The sequence below is a fragment of the Ambystoma mexicanum genome, chromosome 2q, assembly GCF_040938575.1.
Source record: "Ambystoma mexicanum isolate Mex_15411 chromosome 2q, UKY_AmexF1_1, whole genome shotgun sequence".
In the NCBI taxonomy this organism is placed as follows: Eukaryota; Metazoa; Chordata; class Amphibia; order Caudata; family Ambystomatidae; genus Ambystoma; species Ambystoma mexicanum.
In genome coordinates this window covers 125,387,641-125,404,653 of record NC_090924.1, presented here as the reverse complement: position 1 = coordinate 125,404,653, position 17,013 = coordinate 125,387,641, and the positions used below count along the sequence as shown (strand labels likewise).

The 17,013-nt window shown below is 47.9% G+C and overlaps 11 non-coding genes across 11 annotated transcripts; all 11 read right to left on the bottom strand.

The window, feature by feature from the left end:
- Window positions 1-796: 796 nt before the first annotated feature.
- TRNAV-CAC (transfer RNA valine (anticodon CAC)) lies at window positions 797-868 on the bottom strand. Its single transcript has one exon. It is a non-coding gene; the product is annotated as a tRNA-Val (tRNA).
- Window positions 869-2,662: 1,794 nt separating this feature from the next.
- On the bottom strand, window positions 2,663-2,734 carry TRNAV-CAC (transfer RNA valine (anticodon CAC)). The gene has a single exon. It is a non-coding gene; the product is annotated as a tRNA-Val (tRNA).
- A 420-nt stretch (window positions 2,735-3,154) lies between these two features.
- On the bottom strand, window positions 3,155-3,226 carry TRNAP-UGG (transfer RNA proline (anticodon UGG)). The gene has a single exon. It is a non-coding gene; the product is annotated as a tRNA-Pro (tRNA).
- Window positions 3,227-4,537: 1,311 nt separating this feature from the next.
- Window positions 4,538-4,609, bottom strand: TRNAV-CAC (transfer RNA valine (anticodon CAC)). Its single transcript has one exon. It is a non-coding gene; the product is annotated as a tRNA-Val (tRNA).
- Window positions 4,610-5,029: 420 nt separating this feature from the next.
- TRNAP-UGG (transfer RNA proline (anticodon UGG)) lies at window positions 5,030-5,101 on the bottom strand. Its single transcript has one exon. It is a non-coding gene; the product is annotated as a tRNA-Pro (tRNA).
- A 1,311-nt stretch (window positions 5,102-6,412) lies between these two features.
- TRNAV-CAC (transfer RNA valine (anticodon CAC)) lies at window positions 6,413-6,485 on the bottom strand. The gene has a single exon. It is a non-coding gene; the product is annotated as a tRNA-Val (tRNA).
- A 420-nt stretch (window positions 6,486-6,905) lies between these two features.
- On the bottom strand, window positions 6,906-6,977 carry TRNAP-UGG (transfer RNA proline (anticodon UGG)). Its single transcript has one exon. It is a non-coding gene; the product is annotated as a tRNA-Pro (tRNA).
- A 3,186-nt stretch (window positions 6,978-10,163) lies between these two features.
- Window positions 10,164-10,236, bottom strand: TRNAV-CAC (transfer RNA valine (anticodon CAC)). The gene has a single exon. It is a non-coding gene; the product is annotated as a tRNA-Val (tRNA).
- Window positions 10,237-10,656: 420 nt separating this feature from the next.
- On the bottom strand, window positions 10,657-10,728 carry TRNAP-UGG (transfer RNA proline (anticodon UGG)). Its single transcript has one exon. It is a non-coding gene; the product is annotated as a tRNA-Pro (tRNA).
- A 1,311-nt stretch (window positions 10,729-12,039) lies between these two features.
- TRNAV-CAC (transfer RNA valine (anticodon CAC)) lies at window positions 12,040-12,112 on the bottom strand. The gene has a single exon. It is a non-coding gene; the product is annotated as a tRNA-Val (tRNA).
- A 1,783-nt stretch (window positions 12,113-13,895) lies between these two features.
- On the bottom strand, window positions 13,896-13,968 carry TRNAV-CAC (transfer RNA valine (anticodon CAC)). Its single transcript has one exon. It is a non-coding gene; the product is annotated as a tRNA-Val (tRNA).
- Between the last annotated feature and the right edge of the window lie 3,045 nt (window positions 13,969-17,013).

The following is a 17,013-nucleotide window of genomic DNA, read 5'->3' as shown; positions in this document are numbered from 1 at the left end:
TTTGGTAAAGATGACCATTGCACAGCTGCTCACTCAGAGCTCGATCGTGCTCGATCAGGCGAGATATATTTAGGTCACCAGCAAAGTCTGTTCTCTTTTCTTGCGTAGGGTGAGCATTCACAGAGCCCAGCTTCGTTGACAAGAGTGCAAAAGGTGTATACTAAAAGCTTTCTGCTTTACTTGAGCGCCATGGCCGTTATTATATTTTGGCTGCTCCAAGCAATCTCTGTCCAGCCGATGCAAATTTCCAGCTCAAATTTTCCCAGCACTCAAAAAGTCCCTCCTCCCGCCAGCTCTGCTTTCAGGAAGTTCAGCAGAAGCAGTCCAACTTCTGTTCCCACTTCAGAGGAAAAGCTTTCTCGGGCCAGAGAAAGCCAGGGAATCACTGTACCGGCAAGTGCATTTCTTACAACTGGTAATCCCTCAGAACACAGAAATGAAGAAGCTGTATATGAAAATGTATTATTTCTTTGGTACACTAACCTATGTAACTAATATGGACCATTTCAGAGGACGGAGCTGACCCAACTGTGATCCCAGAGACCCAAATACCCAGCAGTAGGGAAAATAAATCCTCTCTGTGCTCTGCAACATTACATACACAAAATGCAAGCGCGTGCATTTTTTTATTGGCCCCATATACAGAATACATGTGAGGATGCTTGCCTTCCCAGTGTATTTCTCAAGCTCTTGAGAGCATATGCTATTTCCATGGGAACGCAAATAAGTTCATACTTTACATTTGTGTGTGACAAAAGGGGAAAAAAACTATTTTGTGTAAAATGCCAGCAGAGAGTGTTTCTGCCCGGTCTCGAACCGGGACCTTTCGCGTGTGAGGCAAACGTGATAACCACTACACTACAGAAACAGCTGCTTGCTCACCTTTGTAGGGACTGGGAGAACAGGTGCAAAGGGCAGTGCAAGTGGACCTGCTTAAAGACTAATCAAATGCCTTGCGCCTGAAGCTCACACAATCCAGCCTAAAACATACGTCCTATCAAGCATGCGCACATATACAAGTATGCCAGCTGAGGGCCTATGCAGCGTACAGAGGGAAGGACATATTTCCACTTTGAGATCGGACGGCCAAAACTCACAAGCAAATCAAGGAATGTTACTGAGAGCTAACAGAGAACACAAAGTGCTTGTCGCAAGGACATGGCACGCAAAGAGGTTCAGGAAGTGAATTGTTCATCGACTACTGCTTACCGAGAAAACCAGAGAGTCTGTCCAATGAAAATAACATTGAAAAAACAAAAAAAAGGAGCTCAAGTTAACCACCTTGATTGGGCTCGTGAACCCGGGACCTCTCGCACCCAAAGCGAGAATCATACCCCTAGACCAACGAGCCACGGTCCTTTGAGCATTTGACGGAATTGTCCTCAGCGTTTGCACCCCCCTTAGGATTCGAGGCCAAGAATGCCTATTCCTGAAGTTTGTTCCTGCCGCTGAAAGCCTTGTCGGTGTATGAGCCAAATGAATGACCCAGTCGGCACGCTCTGACTGTCTTCACAGGTCTCCTCCTCATCCCGAAGGTTGGTGGCCCATTGACATCAGGGTGGAAGGTGCTTGCGATACACTGTTCCTTCCTTCCTTCCTTCCTTTATTCCTCTTATGCTGTTTATGTAATAAGAGGGGACGATACACAGAAGAGAGAAAGTGGCCCAACACACTAGACTAGCAGTCTTCTGATCAATCTGCAGCTGGCAAGGTGGGGGAGAGCCTTTATTTTGCACCTGCTGGGATCTGCATTGGCAGAAGCTCTGAGGGCTGGGCCTTTCCTTTTGCCTGTAAAAACAAAAAGCAGCCCTCCTCCCTCCAGCCCTGAGAGCATGGGCGTGACACTGGAAAAAGCAGCATCTCCCCTTTGGTAAAGATGACCATTGCACAGCTGCTCACTCAGAGCTCGATCGTGCTCGATCAGGCGAGATATATTTAGGTCACCAGCAAAGTCTGTTCTCTTTTCTTGCGTAGGGTGAGCATTCACAGAGCCCAGCTTCGTTGACAAGAGTGCAAAAGGTGTATACTAAAAGCTTTCTGCTTTACTTGAGCGCCATGGCCGTTATTATATTTTGGCTGCTCCAAGCAATCTCTGTCCAGCCGATGCAAATTTCCAGCTCAAATTTTCCCAGCACTCAAAAAGTCCCTCCTCCCGCCAGCTCTGCTTTCAGGAAGTTCAGCAGAAGCAGTCCAACTTCTGTTCCCACTTCAGAGGAAAAGCTTTCTCGGGCCAGAGAAAGCCAGGGAATCACTGTACCGGCAAGTGCATTTCTTACAACTGGTAATCCCTCAGAACACAGAAATGAAGAAGCTGTATATGAAAATGTATTATTTCTTTGGTACACTAACCTATGTAACTAATATGGACCATTTCAGAGGACGGAGCTGACCCAACTGTGATCCCAGAGACACAAATACCCAGCAGTAGGGAAAATAAATCCTCTCTGTGCTCTGCAACATTACATACACAAAATGCAAGCGCGTGCATTTTTTTATTGGCCCCATATACAGAATACATGTGAGGATGCTTGCCTTCCCAGTGTATTTCTCAAGCTCTTGAGAGCATATGCTATTTCCATGGGAACGCAAATAAGTTCATACTTTACATTTGTGTGTGACAAAAGGGGAAAAAAACTATTTTGTGTAAAATGCCAGCAGAGAGTGTTTCTGCCCGGTCTCGAACCGGGACCTTTCGCGTGTGAGGCGAACGTGATAACCACTACACTACAGAAACAGCTGCTTGCTCACCTTTGTAGGGACTGGGAGAACAGGTGCAAAGGGCAGTGCAAGTGGACCTGCTTAAAGACTAATCAAATGCCTTGCGCCTGAAGCTCACACAATCCAGCCTAAAACATACGTCCTATCAAGCATGCGCACATATACAAGTATGCCAGCTGAGGGCCTATGCAGCGTACAGAGGGAAGGACATATTTCCACTTTGAGATCGGACGGCCAAAACTCACAAGCAAATCAAGGAATGTTACTGAGAGCTAACAGAGAACACAAAGTGCTTGTCGCAAGGACATGGCACGCAAAGAGGTTCAGGAAGTGAATTGTTCATCGACTACTGCTTACCGAGAAAACCAGAGAGTCTGTCCAATGAAAATAACATTGAAAAAACAAAAAAAAGGAGCTCAAGTTAACCACCTTGATTGGGCTCGTCCGTGATTTGAACCCGGGACCTCTCGCACCCAAAGCGAGAATCATACCCCTAGACCAACGAGCCACGGTCCTTTGAGCATTTGACGGAATTGTCCTCAGCGTTTGCACCCCCCTTAGGATTCGAGGCCAAGAATGCCTATTCCTGAAGTTTTTTCCTGCCGCTGAAAGCCTTGTCGGTGTATGAGCCAAATGAATGCCCCAGTCGGCACGCTCTGACTGTCTTCACAGGTCTCCTCCTCATCCCGAAGGTTGGTGGCCCATTGACATCAGGGTGGAAGGTGCTTGCGATACACTGTTCCTTCCTTCCTTCCTTCCTTTATTCCTCTTATGCTGTTTATGTAATAAGAGGGGACGATACACAGAAGAGAGAAAGTGGCCCAACACACTAGACTAGCAGTCTTCTGATCAATCTGCAGCTGGCAAGGTGGGGGAGAGCCTTTATTTTGCACCTGCTGGGATCTGCATTGGCAGAAGCTCTGAGGGCTCGGCCTTTCCTTTTGCCTGTAAAAACAAAAAGCAGCCCTCCTCCCTCCAGCCCTGAGAGCATGGGCGTGACACTGGAAAAAGCAGCATCTCCCCTTTGGTAAAGATGACCATTGCACAGCTGCTCACTCAGAGCTCGATCGTGCTCGATCAGGCGAGATATATTTAGGTCACCAGCAAAGTCTGTTCTCTTTTCTTGCGTAGGGTGAGCATTCACAGAGCCCAGCTTCGTTGACAAGAGTGCAAAAGGTGTATACTAAAAGCTTTCTGCTTTACTTGAGCGCCATGGCCGTTATTATATTTTGGCTGCTCCAAGCAATCTCTGTCCAGCCGATGCAAATTTCCAGCTCAAATTTTCCCAGCACTCAAAAAGTCCCTCCTCCCGCCAGCTCTGCTTTCAGGAAGTTCAGCAGAAGCAGTCCAACTTCTGTTCCCACTTCAGAGGAAAAGCTTTCTCGGGCCAGAGAAAGCCAGGGAATCACTGTACCGGCAAGTGCATTTCTTACAACTGGTAATCCCTCAGAACACAGAAATGAAGAAGCTGTATATGAAAATGTATTATTTCTTTGGTACACTAACCTATGTAACTAATATGGACCATTTCAGAGGACGGAGCTGACCCAACTGTGATCCCAGAGACCCAAATACCCAGCAGTAGGGAAAATAAATCCTCTCTGTGCTCTGCAACATTACATACACAAAATGCAAGCGCGTGCATTTTTCTATTGGCCCCATATACAGAATACATGTGAGGATGCTTGCCTTCCCAGTGTATTTCTCAAGCTCTTGAGAGCATATGCTATTTCCATGGGAACGCAAATAAGTTCATACTTTACATTTGTGTGTGACAAAAGGGGAAAAAAACTATTTTGTGTAAAATGCCAGCAGAGAGTGTTTCTGCCCGGTCTCGAACCAGGACCTTTCGCGTGTGAGGCGAACGTGATAACCACTACACTACAGAAACAGCTGCTTGCTCACCTTTGTAGGGACTGGGAGAACAGGTGCAAAGGGCAGTGCAAGTGGACCTGCTTAAAGACTAATCAAATGCCTTGCGCCTGAAGCTCACACAATCCAGCCTAAAACATACGTCCTATCAAGCATGCGCACATATACAAGTATGCCAGCTGAGGGCCTATGCAGCGTACAGAGGGAAGGACATATTTCCACTTTGAGATCGGACGGCCAAAACTCACAAGCAAATCAAGGAATGTTACTGAGAGCTAACAGAGAACACAAAGTGCTTGTCGCAAGGACATGGCACGCAAAGAGGTTCAGGAAGTGAATTGTTCATCGACTACTGCTTACCGAGAAAACCAGAGAGTCTGTCCAATGAAAATAACATTGAAAAAACAAAAAAAAGGAGCTCAAGTTAACCACCTTGATTGGGCTCGTCCGGGATTTGAACCCGGGACCTCTCGCACCCAAAGCGAGAATCATACCCCTAGACCAACGAGCCACGGTCCTTTGAGCATTTGACGGAATTGTCCTCAGCGTTTGCACCCCCCTTAGGATTCGAGGCCAAGAATGCCTATTCCTGAAGTTTGTTCCTGCCGCTGAAAGCCTTGTCGGTGTATGAGCCAAATGAATGCCCCAGTCGGCACGCTCTGACTGTCTTCACATGTCTCCTCCTCATCCCGAAGGTTGGTGGCCCATTGACATCAGGGTGGAAGGTGCTTGCGATACACTGTTCCTTCCTTCCTTCCTTCCTTTATTCCTCTTATGCTGTTTATGTAATAAGAGGGGACGATACACAGAAGAGAGAAAGTGGCCCAACACACTAGACTAGCAGTCTTCTGATCAATCTGCAGCTGGCAAGGTGGGGGAGAGCCTTTATTTTGCACCTGCTGGGATCTGCATTGGCAGAAGCTCTGAGGGCTGGGCCTTTCCTTTTGCCTGTAAAAACAAAAAGCAGCCCTCCTCCCTCCAGCCCTGAGAGCATGGGCGTGACACTGGAAAAAGCAGCATCTCCCCTTTGGTAAAGATGACCATTGCACAGCTGCTCACTCAGAGCTCGATCGTGCTCGATCAGGCGAGATATATTTAGGTCACCAGCAAAGTCTGTTCTCTTTTCTTGCGTAGGGTGAGCATTCACAGAGCCCAGCTTCGTTGACAAGAGTGCAAAAGGTGTATACTAAAAGCTTTCTGCTTTACTTGAGCGCCATGGCCGTTATTATATTTTGGCTGCTCCAAGCAATCTCTGTCCAGCCGATGCAAATTTCCAGCTCAAATTTTCCCAGCACTCAAAAAGTCCCTCCTCCCGCCAGCTCTGCTTTCAGGAAGTTCAGCAGAAGCAGTCCAACTTCTGTTCCCACTTCAGAGGAAAAGCTTTCTCGGGCCAGAGAAAGCCAGGGAATCACTGTACCGGCAAGTGCATTTCTTACAACTGGTAATCCCTCAGAACACAGAAATGAAGAAGCTGTATATGAAAATGTATTATTTCTTTGGTACACTAACCTATGTAACTAATATGGACCATTTCAGAGGACGGAGCGGACCCAACTGTGATCCCAGAGACCCAAATACCCAGCAGTAGGGAAAATAAATCCTCTCTGTGCTCTGCAACATTACATACACAAAATGCAAGCGCGTGCATTTTTTTATTGGCCCCATATACAGAATACATGTGAGGATGCTTGCCTTCCCAGTGTATTTCTCAAGCTCTTGAGAGCATATGCTATTTCCATGGGAACGCAAATAAGTTCATACTTTACATTTGTGTGTGACAAAAGGGGAAAAAAACTATTTTGTGTAAAATGCCAGCAGAGAGTGTTTCTGCCCGGTCTCGAACCGGGGACCTTTCGTGTGTGAGGCGAACGTGATAACCACTACACTACAGAAACAGCTGCTTGCTCACCTTTGTAGGGACTGGGAGAACAGGTGCAAAGGGCAGTGCAAGTGGACCTGCTTAAAGACTAATCAAATGCCTTGCGCCTGAAGCTCACACAATCCAGCCTAAAACATACGTCCTATCAAGCATGCGCACATATACAAGTATGCCAGCTGAGGGCCTATGCAGCGTACAGAGGGAAGGACATATTTCCACTTTGAGATCGGACGGCCAAAACTCACAAGCAAATCAAGGAATGTTACTGAGAGCTAACAGAGAACACAAAGTGCTTGTCGCAAGGACATGGCACGCAAAGAGGTTCAGGAAGTGAATTGTTCATCGACTACTGCTTACCGAGAAAACCAGAGCGTCTGTCCAATGAAAATAACATTGAAAAAACAAAAAAAAGGAGCTCAAGTTAACCACCTTGATTGGGCTCATCCGGGATTTGAACCCGGGACCTCTCGCACCCAAAGCGAGAATCATACCCCTAGACCAACGAGCCACGGTCCTTTGAGCATTTGACGGAATTGTCCTCAGCGTTTGCACCCCCCTTAGGATTCGAGGCCAAGAATGCCTATTCCTGAAGTTTGTTCCTGCCGCTGAAAGCCTTGTCGGTGTATGAGCCAAATGAATGCCCCAGTCGGCACGCTCTGACTGTCTTCACAGGTCTCCTCCTCATCCCGAAGGTTGGTGGCCCATTGACATCAGGGTGGAAGGTGCTTGCGATACACTGTTCCTTCCTTCCTTCCTTCCTTTATTCCTCTTATGCTGTTTATGTAATAAGAGGGGACGATACACAGAAGAGAGAAAGTGGCCCAACACACTAGACTAGCAGTCTTCTGATCAATCTGCAGCTGGCAAGGTGGGGGAGAGCCTTTATTTTGCACCTGCTGGGATCTGCATTGGCAGAAGCTCTGAGGGCTGGGCCTTTCCTTTTGCCTGTAAAAACAAAAAGCAGCCCTCCTCCCTCCAGCCCTGAGAGCATGGGCGTGACACTGGAAAAAGCAGCATCTCCCCTTTGGTAAAGATGACCATTGCACAGCTGCTCACTCAGAGCTCGATCGTGCTCGATCAGGCGAGATATATTTAGGTCACCAGCAAAGTCTGTTCTCTTTTCTTGCGTAGGGTGAGCATTCACAGAGCCCAGCTTCGTTGACAAGAGTGCAAAAGGTGTATACTAAAAGCTTTCTGCTTTACTTGAGCGCCATGGCCGTTATTATATTTTGGCTGCTCCAAGCAATCTCTGTCCAGCCGATGCAAATTTCCAGCTCAAATTTTCCCAGCACTCAAAAAGTCCCTCCTCCCGCCAGCTCTGCTTTCAGGAAGTTCAGCAGAAGCAGTCCAACTTCTGTTCCCACTTCAGAGGAAAAGCTTTCTCGGGCCAGAGAAAGCCAGGGAATCACTGTACCGGCAAGTGCATTTCTTACAACTGGTAATCCCTCAGAACACAGAAATGAAGAAGCTGTATATGAAAATGTATTATTTCTTTGGTACACTAACCTATGTAACTAATATGGACCATTTCAGAGGACGGAGCTGACCCAACTGTGATCCCAGAGACCCAAATACCCAGCAGTAGGGAAAATAAATCCTCTCTGTGCTCTGCAACATTACATACACAAAATGCAAGCGCGTGCATTTTTTTATTGGCCCCATATACAGAATACATGTGAGGATGCTTGCCTTCCCAGTGTATTTCTCAAGCTCTTGAGAGCATATGCTATTTCCATGGGAACGCAAATAAGTTCATACTTTACATTTGTGTGTGACAAAAGGGGAAAAAAACTATTTTGTGTAAAATGCCAGCAGAGAGTGTTACTGCCCGGTCTCGAACCGGGACCTTTCGCGTGTGAGGCGAACGTGATAACCACTACACTACAGAAACAGCTGCTTGCTCACCTTTGTAGGGACTGGGAGAACAGGTGCAAAGGGCAGTGCAAGTGGACCTGCTTAAAGACTAATCAAATGACTTGCGCCTGAAGCTCACACAATCCAGCCTAAAACATACGTCCTATCAAGCATGCGCACATATACAAGTATGCCAGCTGAGGGCCTATGCAGCGTACAGAGGGAAGGACATATTTCCACTTTGAGATCGGACGGCCAAAACTCACAAGCAAATCAAGGAATGTTACTGAGAGCTAACAGAGAACACAAAGTGCTTGTCGCAAGGACATGGCACGCAAAGAGGTTCAGGAAGTGAATTGTTCATCGACTACTGCTTACCGAGAAAACCAGAGAGTCTGTCCAATGAAAATAACATTGAAAAAACAAAAAAAAGGAGCTCAAGTTAACCACCTTGATTGGGCTCGTCCGTGATTTGAACCCGGGACTTCTCGCACCCAAAGCGAGAATCATACCCCTAGACCAACGAGCCACGGTCCTTTGAGCATTTGACGGAATTGTCCTCAGCGTTTGCACCCCCCTTAGGATTCGAGGCCAAGAATGCCTATTCCTGAAGTTTGTTCCTGCCGCTGAAAGCCTTGTCGGTGTATGAGCCAAATGAATGCCCCAGTCGGCACGCTCTGACTGTCTTCACAGGTCTCCTCCTCATCCCGAAGGTTGGTGGCCCATTGACATCAGGGTGGAAGGTGCTTGCGATACACTGTTCCTTCCTTCCTTCCTTCCTTTATTCCTCTTATGCTGTTTATGTAATAAGAGGGGACGATACACAGAAGAGAGAAAGTGGCCCAACACACTAGACTAGCAGTCTTCTGATCAATCTGCAGCTGGCAAGGTGGGGGAGAGCCTTTATTTTGCACCTGCTGGGATCTGCATTGGCAGAAGCTCTGAGGGCTGGGCCTTTCCTTTTGCCTGTAAAAACAAAAAGCAGCCCTCCTCCCTCCAGCCCTGAGAGCATGGGCGTGACACTGGAAAAAGCAGCATCTCCCCTTTGGTAAAGATGACCATTGCACAGCTGCTCACTCAGAGCTCGATGGTGCTCGATCAGGCGAGATATATTTAGGTCACCAGCAAAGTCTGTTCTCTTTTCTTGCGTAGGGTGAGCATTCACAGAGCCCAGCTTCGTTGACAAGAGTGCAAAAGGTGTATACTAAAAGCTTTCTGCTTTACTTGAGCGCCATGGCCGTTATTATATTTTGGCTGCTCCAAGTAATCTCTGTCCAGCCGATGCAAATTTCCAGCTCAAATTTTCCCAGCACTCAAAAAGTCCCTCCTCCCGCCAGCTCTGCTTTCAGGAAGTTCAGCAGAAGCAGTCCAACTTCTGTTCCCACTTCAGAGGAAAAGCTTTCTCGGGCCAGAGAAAGCCAGGGAATCACTGTACCGGCAAGTGCATTTCTTACAACTGGTAATCCCTCAGAACACAGAAATGAAGAAGCTGTATATGAAAATGTATTATTTCTTTGGTACACTAACCTATGTAACTAATATGGACCATTTCAGAGGACGGAGCGGACCCAACTGTGATCCCAGAGACCCAAATACCCAGCAGTAGGGAAAATAAATCCTCTCTGTGCTCTGCAACATTACATACACAAAATGCAAGCGCGTGCATTTTTTTATTGGCCCCATATACAGAATACATGTGAGGATGCTTGCCTTCCCAGTGTATTTCTCAAGCTCTTGAGAGCATATGCTATTTCCATGGGAACGCAAATAAGTTCATACTTTACATTTGTGTGTGACAAAAGGGGAAAAAAACTATTTTGTATAAAATGCCAGCAGAGAGTGTTTCTGCCCGGTCTCGAACCAGGGACCTTTCACGTGTGAGGCGAACGTGATAACCACTACACTACAGAAACAGCTGCTTGTTCACCTTTGTAGGGACTGGGAGAACAGGTGCAAAGGGCAGTGCAAGTGGACCTGCTTAAAGACTAATCAAATGCCTTGCGCCTGAAGCTCACACAATCCAGCCTAAAACATACGTCCTATCAAGCATGCGCACATATACAAGTATGCCAGCTGAGGGCCTATGCAGCGTACAGAGGGAAGGACATATTTCCACTTTGAGATCGGACGGCCAAAACTCACAAGCAAATCAAGGAATGTTACTGAGAGCTAACAGAGAACACAAAGTGCTTGTCGCAAGGACATGGCACGCAAAGAGGTTCAGGAAGTGAATTGTTCATCGACTACTGCTTACCGAGAAAACCAGAGAGTCTGTCCAATGAAAATAACATTGAAAAAACAAAAAAAAGGAGCTCAAGTTAACCACCTTGATTGGGCTCGTCCGGGATTTGAACCCGGGACCTCTCGCACCCAAAGCGAGAATCATACCCCTAGACCAACGAGCCACGTTCCTTTGAGCATTTGACGGAATTGTCCTCAGCGTTTGCACCCCCCTTAGGATTCGAGGCCAAGAATGCCTATTCCTGAAGTTTGTTCCTGCCGCTGAAAGCCTTGTCGGTGTATGAGCCAAATGAATGCCCCAGTCGGCACGCTCTGACTGTCTTCACAGGTCTCCTCCTCATCCCGAAGGTTGGTGGCCCATTGACATCAGGGTGGAAGGTGCTTGCGATACACTGTTCCTTCCTTCCTTCCTTCCTTTATTCCTCTTATGCTGTTTATGTAATAAGAGGGGACGATACACAGAAGAGAGAAAGTGGCCCAACACACTAGACTAGCAGTCTTCTGATCAATCTGCAGCTGGCAAGGTGGGGGAGAGCCTTTATTTTGCACCTGCTGGGATCTGCATTGGCAGAAGCTCTGAGGGCTGGGCCTTTCCTTTTGCCTGTAAAAACAAAAAGCAGCCCTCCTCCCTCCAGCCCTGAGAGCATGGGCGTGACACTGGAAAAAGCAGCATCTCCCCTTTGGTAAAGATGACCATTGCACAGCTGCTCACTCAGAGCTCGATCGTGCTCGATCAGGCGAGATATATTTAGGTCACCAGCAAAGTCTGTTCTCTTTTCTTGCGTAGGGTGAGCATTCACAGAGCCCAGCTTCGTTGACAAGAGTGCAAAAGGTGTATACTAAAAGCTTTCTGCTTTACTTGAGCGCCATGGCCGTTATTATATTTTGGCTGCTCCAAGCAATCTCTGTCCAGCCGATGCAAATTTCCAGCTCAAATTTTCCCAGCACTCAAAAAGTCCCTCCTCCCGCCAGCTCTGCTTTCAGGAAGTTCAGCAGAAGCAGTCCAACTTCTGTTCCCACTTCAGAGGAAAAGCTTTCTCGGGCCAGAGAAAGCCAGGGAATCACTGTACCGGCAAGTGCATTTCTTACAACTGGTAATCCCTCAGAACACAGAAATGAAGAAGCTGTATATGAAAATGTATTATTTCTTTGGTACACTAACCTATGTAACTAATATGGACCATTTCAGAGGACGAAGCGGACCCAACTGTGATCCCAGAGACCCAAATACCCAGCAGTAGGGAAAATAAATCCTCTCTGTGCTCTGCAACATTACATACACAAAATGCAAGCGCGTGCATTTTTTTATTGGCCCCATATACAGAATACATGTGAGGATGCTTGCCTTCCCAGTGTATTTCTCAAGCTCTTGAGAGCATATGCTATTTCCATGGGAACGCAAATAAGTTCATACTTTACATTTGTGTGTGACAAAAGGGGAAAAAAACTATTTTGTGTAAAATGCCAGCAGAGAGTGTTTCTGCCCGGTCTCGAACCGGGGACCTTTCGCGTGTGAGGCGAACGTGATAACCACTACACTACAGAAACAGCTGCTTGCTCACCTTTGTAGGGACTGGGAGAACAGGTGCAAAGGGCAGTGCAAGTGGACCTGCTTAAAGACTAATCAAATGCCTTGCGCCTGAAGCTCACACAATCCAGCCTAAAACATACGTCCTATCAAGCATGCGCACATATACAAGTATGCCAGCTGAGGGCCTATGCAGCGTACAGAGGGAAGGACATATTTCCACTTTGAGATCGGACGGCCAAAACTCACAAGCAAATCAAGGAATGTTACTGAGAGCTAACAGAGAACGCAAAGTGCTTGTCGCAAGGACATGGCACGCAAAGAGGTTCAGGAAGTGAATTGTTCATCGACTACTGCTTACCGAGAAAACCAGAGAGTCTGTCCAATGAAAATAACATTGAAAAAACAAAAAAAAGGAGCTCAAGTTAACCACCTTGATTGGGCTCGTCCGGGATTTGAACCCGGGACCTCTTACCCCTAGACCAACGAGCCACGGTCCTTTGAGCATTTGACGGAATTGTCCTCAGCGTTTGCACCCCCCTTAGGATTCGAGGCCAAGAATGCCTATTCCTGAAGTTTGTTCCTGCCGCTGAAAGCCTTGTCGGTGTATGAGCCAAATGAATGCCCCAGTCGGCACGCTCTGACTGTCTTCACAGGTCTCCTCCTCATCCCGAAGGTTGGTGGCCCATTGACATCAGGGTGGAAGGTGCTTGCGATACACTGTTCCTTCCTTCCTTCCTTCCTTTATTCCTCTTATGCTGTTTATGTAATAAGAGGGGACGATACACAGAAGAGAGAAAGTGGCCCAACACACTAGACTAGCAGTCTTCTGATCAATCTGCAGCTGGCAAGGTGGGGGAGAGCCTTTATTTTGCACCTGCTGGGATCTGCATTGGCAGAAGCTCTGAGGGCTGGGCCTTTCCTTTTGCCTGTAAAAACAAAAAGCAGCCCTCCTCCCTCCAGCCCTGAGAGCATGGGCGTGACACTGGAAAAAGCAGCATCTCCCCTTTGGTAAAGATGACCATTGCACAGCTGCTCACTCAGAGCTCGATCGTGCTCGATCAGGCGAGATATATTTAGGTCACCAGCAAAGTCTGTTCTCTTTTCTTGCGTAGGGTGAGCATTCACAGAGCCCAGCTTCGTTGACAAGAGTGCAAAAGGTGTATACTAAAAGCTTTCTGCTTTACTTGAGCGCCATGGCCGTTATTATATTTTGGCTGCTCCAAGCAATCTCTGTCCAGCCGATGCAAATTTCCAGCTCAAATTTTCCCAGCACTCAAAAAGTCCCTCCTCCCGCCAGCTCTGCTTTCAGGAAGTTCAGCAGAAGCAGTCCAACTTCTGTTCCCACTTCAGAGGAAAAGCTTTCTCGGGCCAGAGAAAGCCAGGGAATCACTGTACCGGCAAGTGCATTTCTTACAACTGGTAATCCCTCAGAACACAGAAATGAAGAAGCTGTATATGAAAATGTATTATTTCTTTGGTACACTAACCTATGTAACTAATATGGACCATTTCAGAGGACGGAGCGGACCCAACTGTGATCCCAGAGACCCAAATACCCAGCAGTAGGGAAAATAAATCCTCTCTGTGCTCTGCAACATTACATACACAAAATGCAAGCGCGTGCATTTTTTTATTGGCCCCATATACAGAATACATGTGAGGATGCTTGCCTTCCCAGTGTATTTCTCAAGCTCTTGAGAGCATATGCTATTTCCATGGGAACGCAAATAAGTTCATACTTTACATTTGTGTGTGACAAAAGGGGAAAAAAACTATTTTGTATAAAATGCCAGCAGAGAGTGTTTCTGCCCGGTCTCGAACCGGGGACCTTTCGCGTGTGAGGCGAACGTGATAACCACTACACTACAGAAACAGCTGCTTGCTCACCTTTGTAGGGACTGGGAGAACAGGTGCAAAGGGCAGTGCAAGTGGACCTGCTTAAAGACTAATCAAATGCCTTGCGCCTGAAGCTCACACAATCCAGCCTAAAACATACGTCCTATCAAGCATGCGCACATATACAAGTATGCCAGCTGAGGGCCTATGCAGCGTACAGAGGGAAGGACATATTTCCACTTTGAGATCGGACGGCCAAAACTCACAAGCAAATCAAGGAATGTTACTGAGAGCTAACAGAGAACACAAAGTGCTTGTCGCAAGGACATGGCACGCAAAGAGGTTCAGGAAGTGAATTGTTCATCGACTACTGCTTACCGAGAAAACCAGAGTGTCTGTCCAATGAAAATAACATTGAAAAAACAAAAAAAAGGAGCTCAAGTTAACCACCTTGATTGGGCTCGTCCGGGATTTGAACCCTCGCACCCAAAGCGAGAATCATACCCCTAGACCAACGAGCCACGGTCCTTTGAGCATTTGACGGAATTGTCCTCAGCGTTTGCACCCCCCTTAGGATTCGAGGCCAAGAATGCCTATTCCTGAAGTTTGTTCCTGCCGCTGAAAGCCTTGTCGGTGTATGAGCCAAATGAATGCCCCAGTCGGCACGCTCTGACTGTCTTCACAGGTCTCCTCCTCATCCCGAAGGTTGGTGGCCCATTGACATCAGGGTGGAAGGTGCTTGCGATACACTGTTCCTTCCTTCCTTCCTTCCTTTATTCCTCTTATGCTGTTTATGTAATAAGAGGGGACGATACACAGAAGAGAGAAAGTGGCCCAACACACTAGACTAGCAGTCTTCTGATCAATCTGCAGCTGGCAAGGTGGGGGAGAGCCTTTATTTTGCACCTGCTGGGATCTGCATTGGCAGAAGCTCTGAGGGCTGGGCCTTTCCTTTTGCCTGTAAAAACAAAAAGCAGCCCTCCTCCCTCCAGCCCTGAGAGCATGGGCGTGACACTGGAAAAAGCAGCATCTCCCCTTTGGTAAAGATGACCATTGCACAGCTGCTCACTCAGAGCTCGATCGTGCTCGATCAGGCGAGATATATTTAGGTCACCAGCAAAGTCTGTTCTCTTTTCTTGCGTAGGGTGAGCATTCACAGAGCCCAGCTTCGTTGACAAGAGTGCAAAAGGTGTATACTAAAAGCTTTCTGCTTTACTTGAGCGCCATGGCCGTTATTATATTTTGGCTGCTCCAAGCAATCTCTGTCCAGCCGATGCAAATTTCCAGCTCAAATTTTCCCAGCACTCAAAAAGTCCCTCCTCCCGCCAGCTCTGCTTTCAGGAAATTCAGCAGAAGCAGTCTGTGGTGTAAACCTGCAGGCTTCTGCAGGCAGGACAGCTGGGAGATGCGGCCTGCGCGCGTGGCCCTGGTGGAGTCGCAGTGCGCCGGGGCGGCGCAGCAATAACTCACACGACTGCCAATGTAGTTGCATAAACCCGGACTGGCGTTGAGACGCCAGTTCCGGTGATACCTTTATTATCTCATATCCGGCGGCAGTCTGTCACGTGACCCTGCTTCTCAGGACACGTGACATCACATTCCTCCCCAAGTTAGAGTCAAAATTTCCCCCTTCTTTTAATCTTTAATCTCTGGCTTTGAGTCTTACTTCTGAATAGGTGAGAGTCTCGGTCCTTGCTGCCGTTCCCTTCGGTATATCTCATTCACGACATATCCTTGAAGGCGGGAAGACGGCCTGGGCTTGTCTCTCAGGCAGTACCGGGTGCTTCTTTCTCGTGGCGCGTCTTCCGTGGCAGCTTCTTCTTCACCATTAGTTTCTTCCGGTGCGTCCGTGGTCTGTTGCGGTGCGTGCGCTTGGGGTGAGGGTGCCACTTCATATCTCTGGGGCGATTGTTGCTCTTCCCACATGTCTTGCGGTACTTTCCTGAAGTGGGAGATATTTCTGGTCACCGTCTCTTTTCCTCGGGTTGCTGTGATCATGCTGTGGTTGGTGGTCGTGACAGTCCACGGGCGGGCTTCGAAGTTTAAGGACATTTTCTTCGGTGTTGCCCGGTTCCGGACGAGGACTGTGTCCCCCGGGTTTATTTCTCTGTGTTGTGCTCGTCGGGCGACGCTTTCACGCTCATTGTGTCTTTCTCGTCTTGCTTCCATCTCGGTGATGTCTGGGTCAGGTGCTGTCCAGTCCGGGTGTATCGGTAGCTCCGCTTGGATTGGAACTCCAAACATAAGGGCCGCTGGGCTGGCTCCTGTGGCTGAGTGAGGGGTTTGACGGTGTGTCCTCAGAAATCGGAATACAGCTTTTAGCCAGGGGTGTCCTTGATTCTTGGCGATCCTGATGATCTTGTTCAGTGATCCCATGAAACGCTCTGCGTCACCGTTTGCCTGAGGCCATCTCGGGGTGATGCGTTGGTGTTTGACGTTGACCTCTTTGAAGAATTCTTTTAGTTCCTGACTGGCAAACGACGGGCCGTTGTCACTTTTGATTTTCTTGGGAATGCCGTGAGTTGCGAATATCTTCTCTAGTGTGAGGATGGTGGTTTCGGTGTTTGTCGAGGCTACATGCTCTACTTCTGGGTATCTGCTGAATTTGTCTATTACTACTAGCAGGTACCCCTCTCCGGCGATGGTGCAGTGGTCCATACTGACGGCCTCCCATCGTTTTGTGCTTCGGGGGGCGCAGCTGAGAGGTTCGGGGTTTGCTGGTCTCTGTGATGCTTGGCATGCTGTGCAGGATTCTACGATTTCTGCCATTCTCTGGTGCATGTTCGGCATCCACATCCGGGATTTTAAGTAGGCGGTTGACTTGACGATCCCTTGGTGTCCGCTGTGGGCCAGCTTGAGTGCCCTGGCCTCGAGGGATTCTGGCAATACGATCCTGTGACCTTTCAGTATCACGCCTTCTGGTGCTACGGATAGTTCATGCCTGATGCCGAACAACGCTCTGAGTTTAGCTTGGGCTGCGGTTGTCCGGTGAGACATTGACATGAGGTATGTCTTCCAGTTGCCCGACTGAATAGCTGCTGTTGTATGCTTCAGGACCGTGTCTTCTGCAGTTTCTTGTATT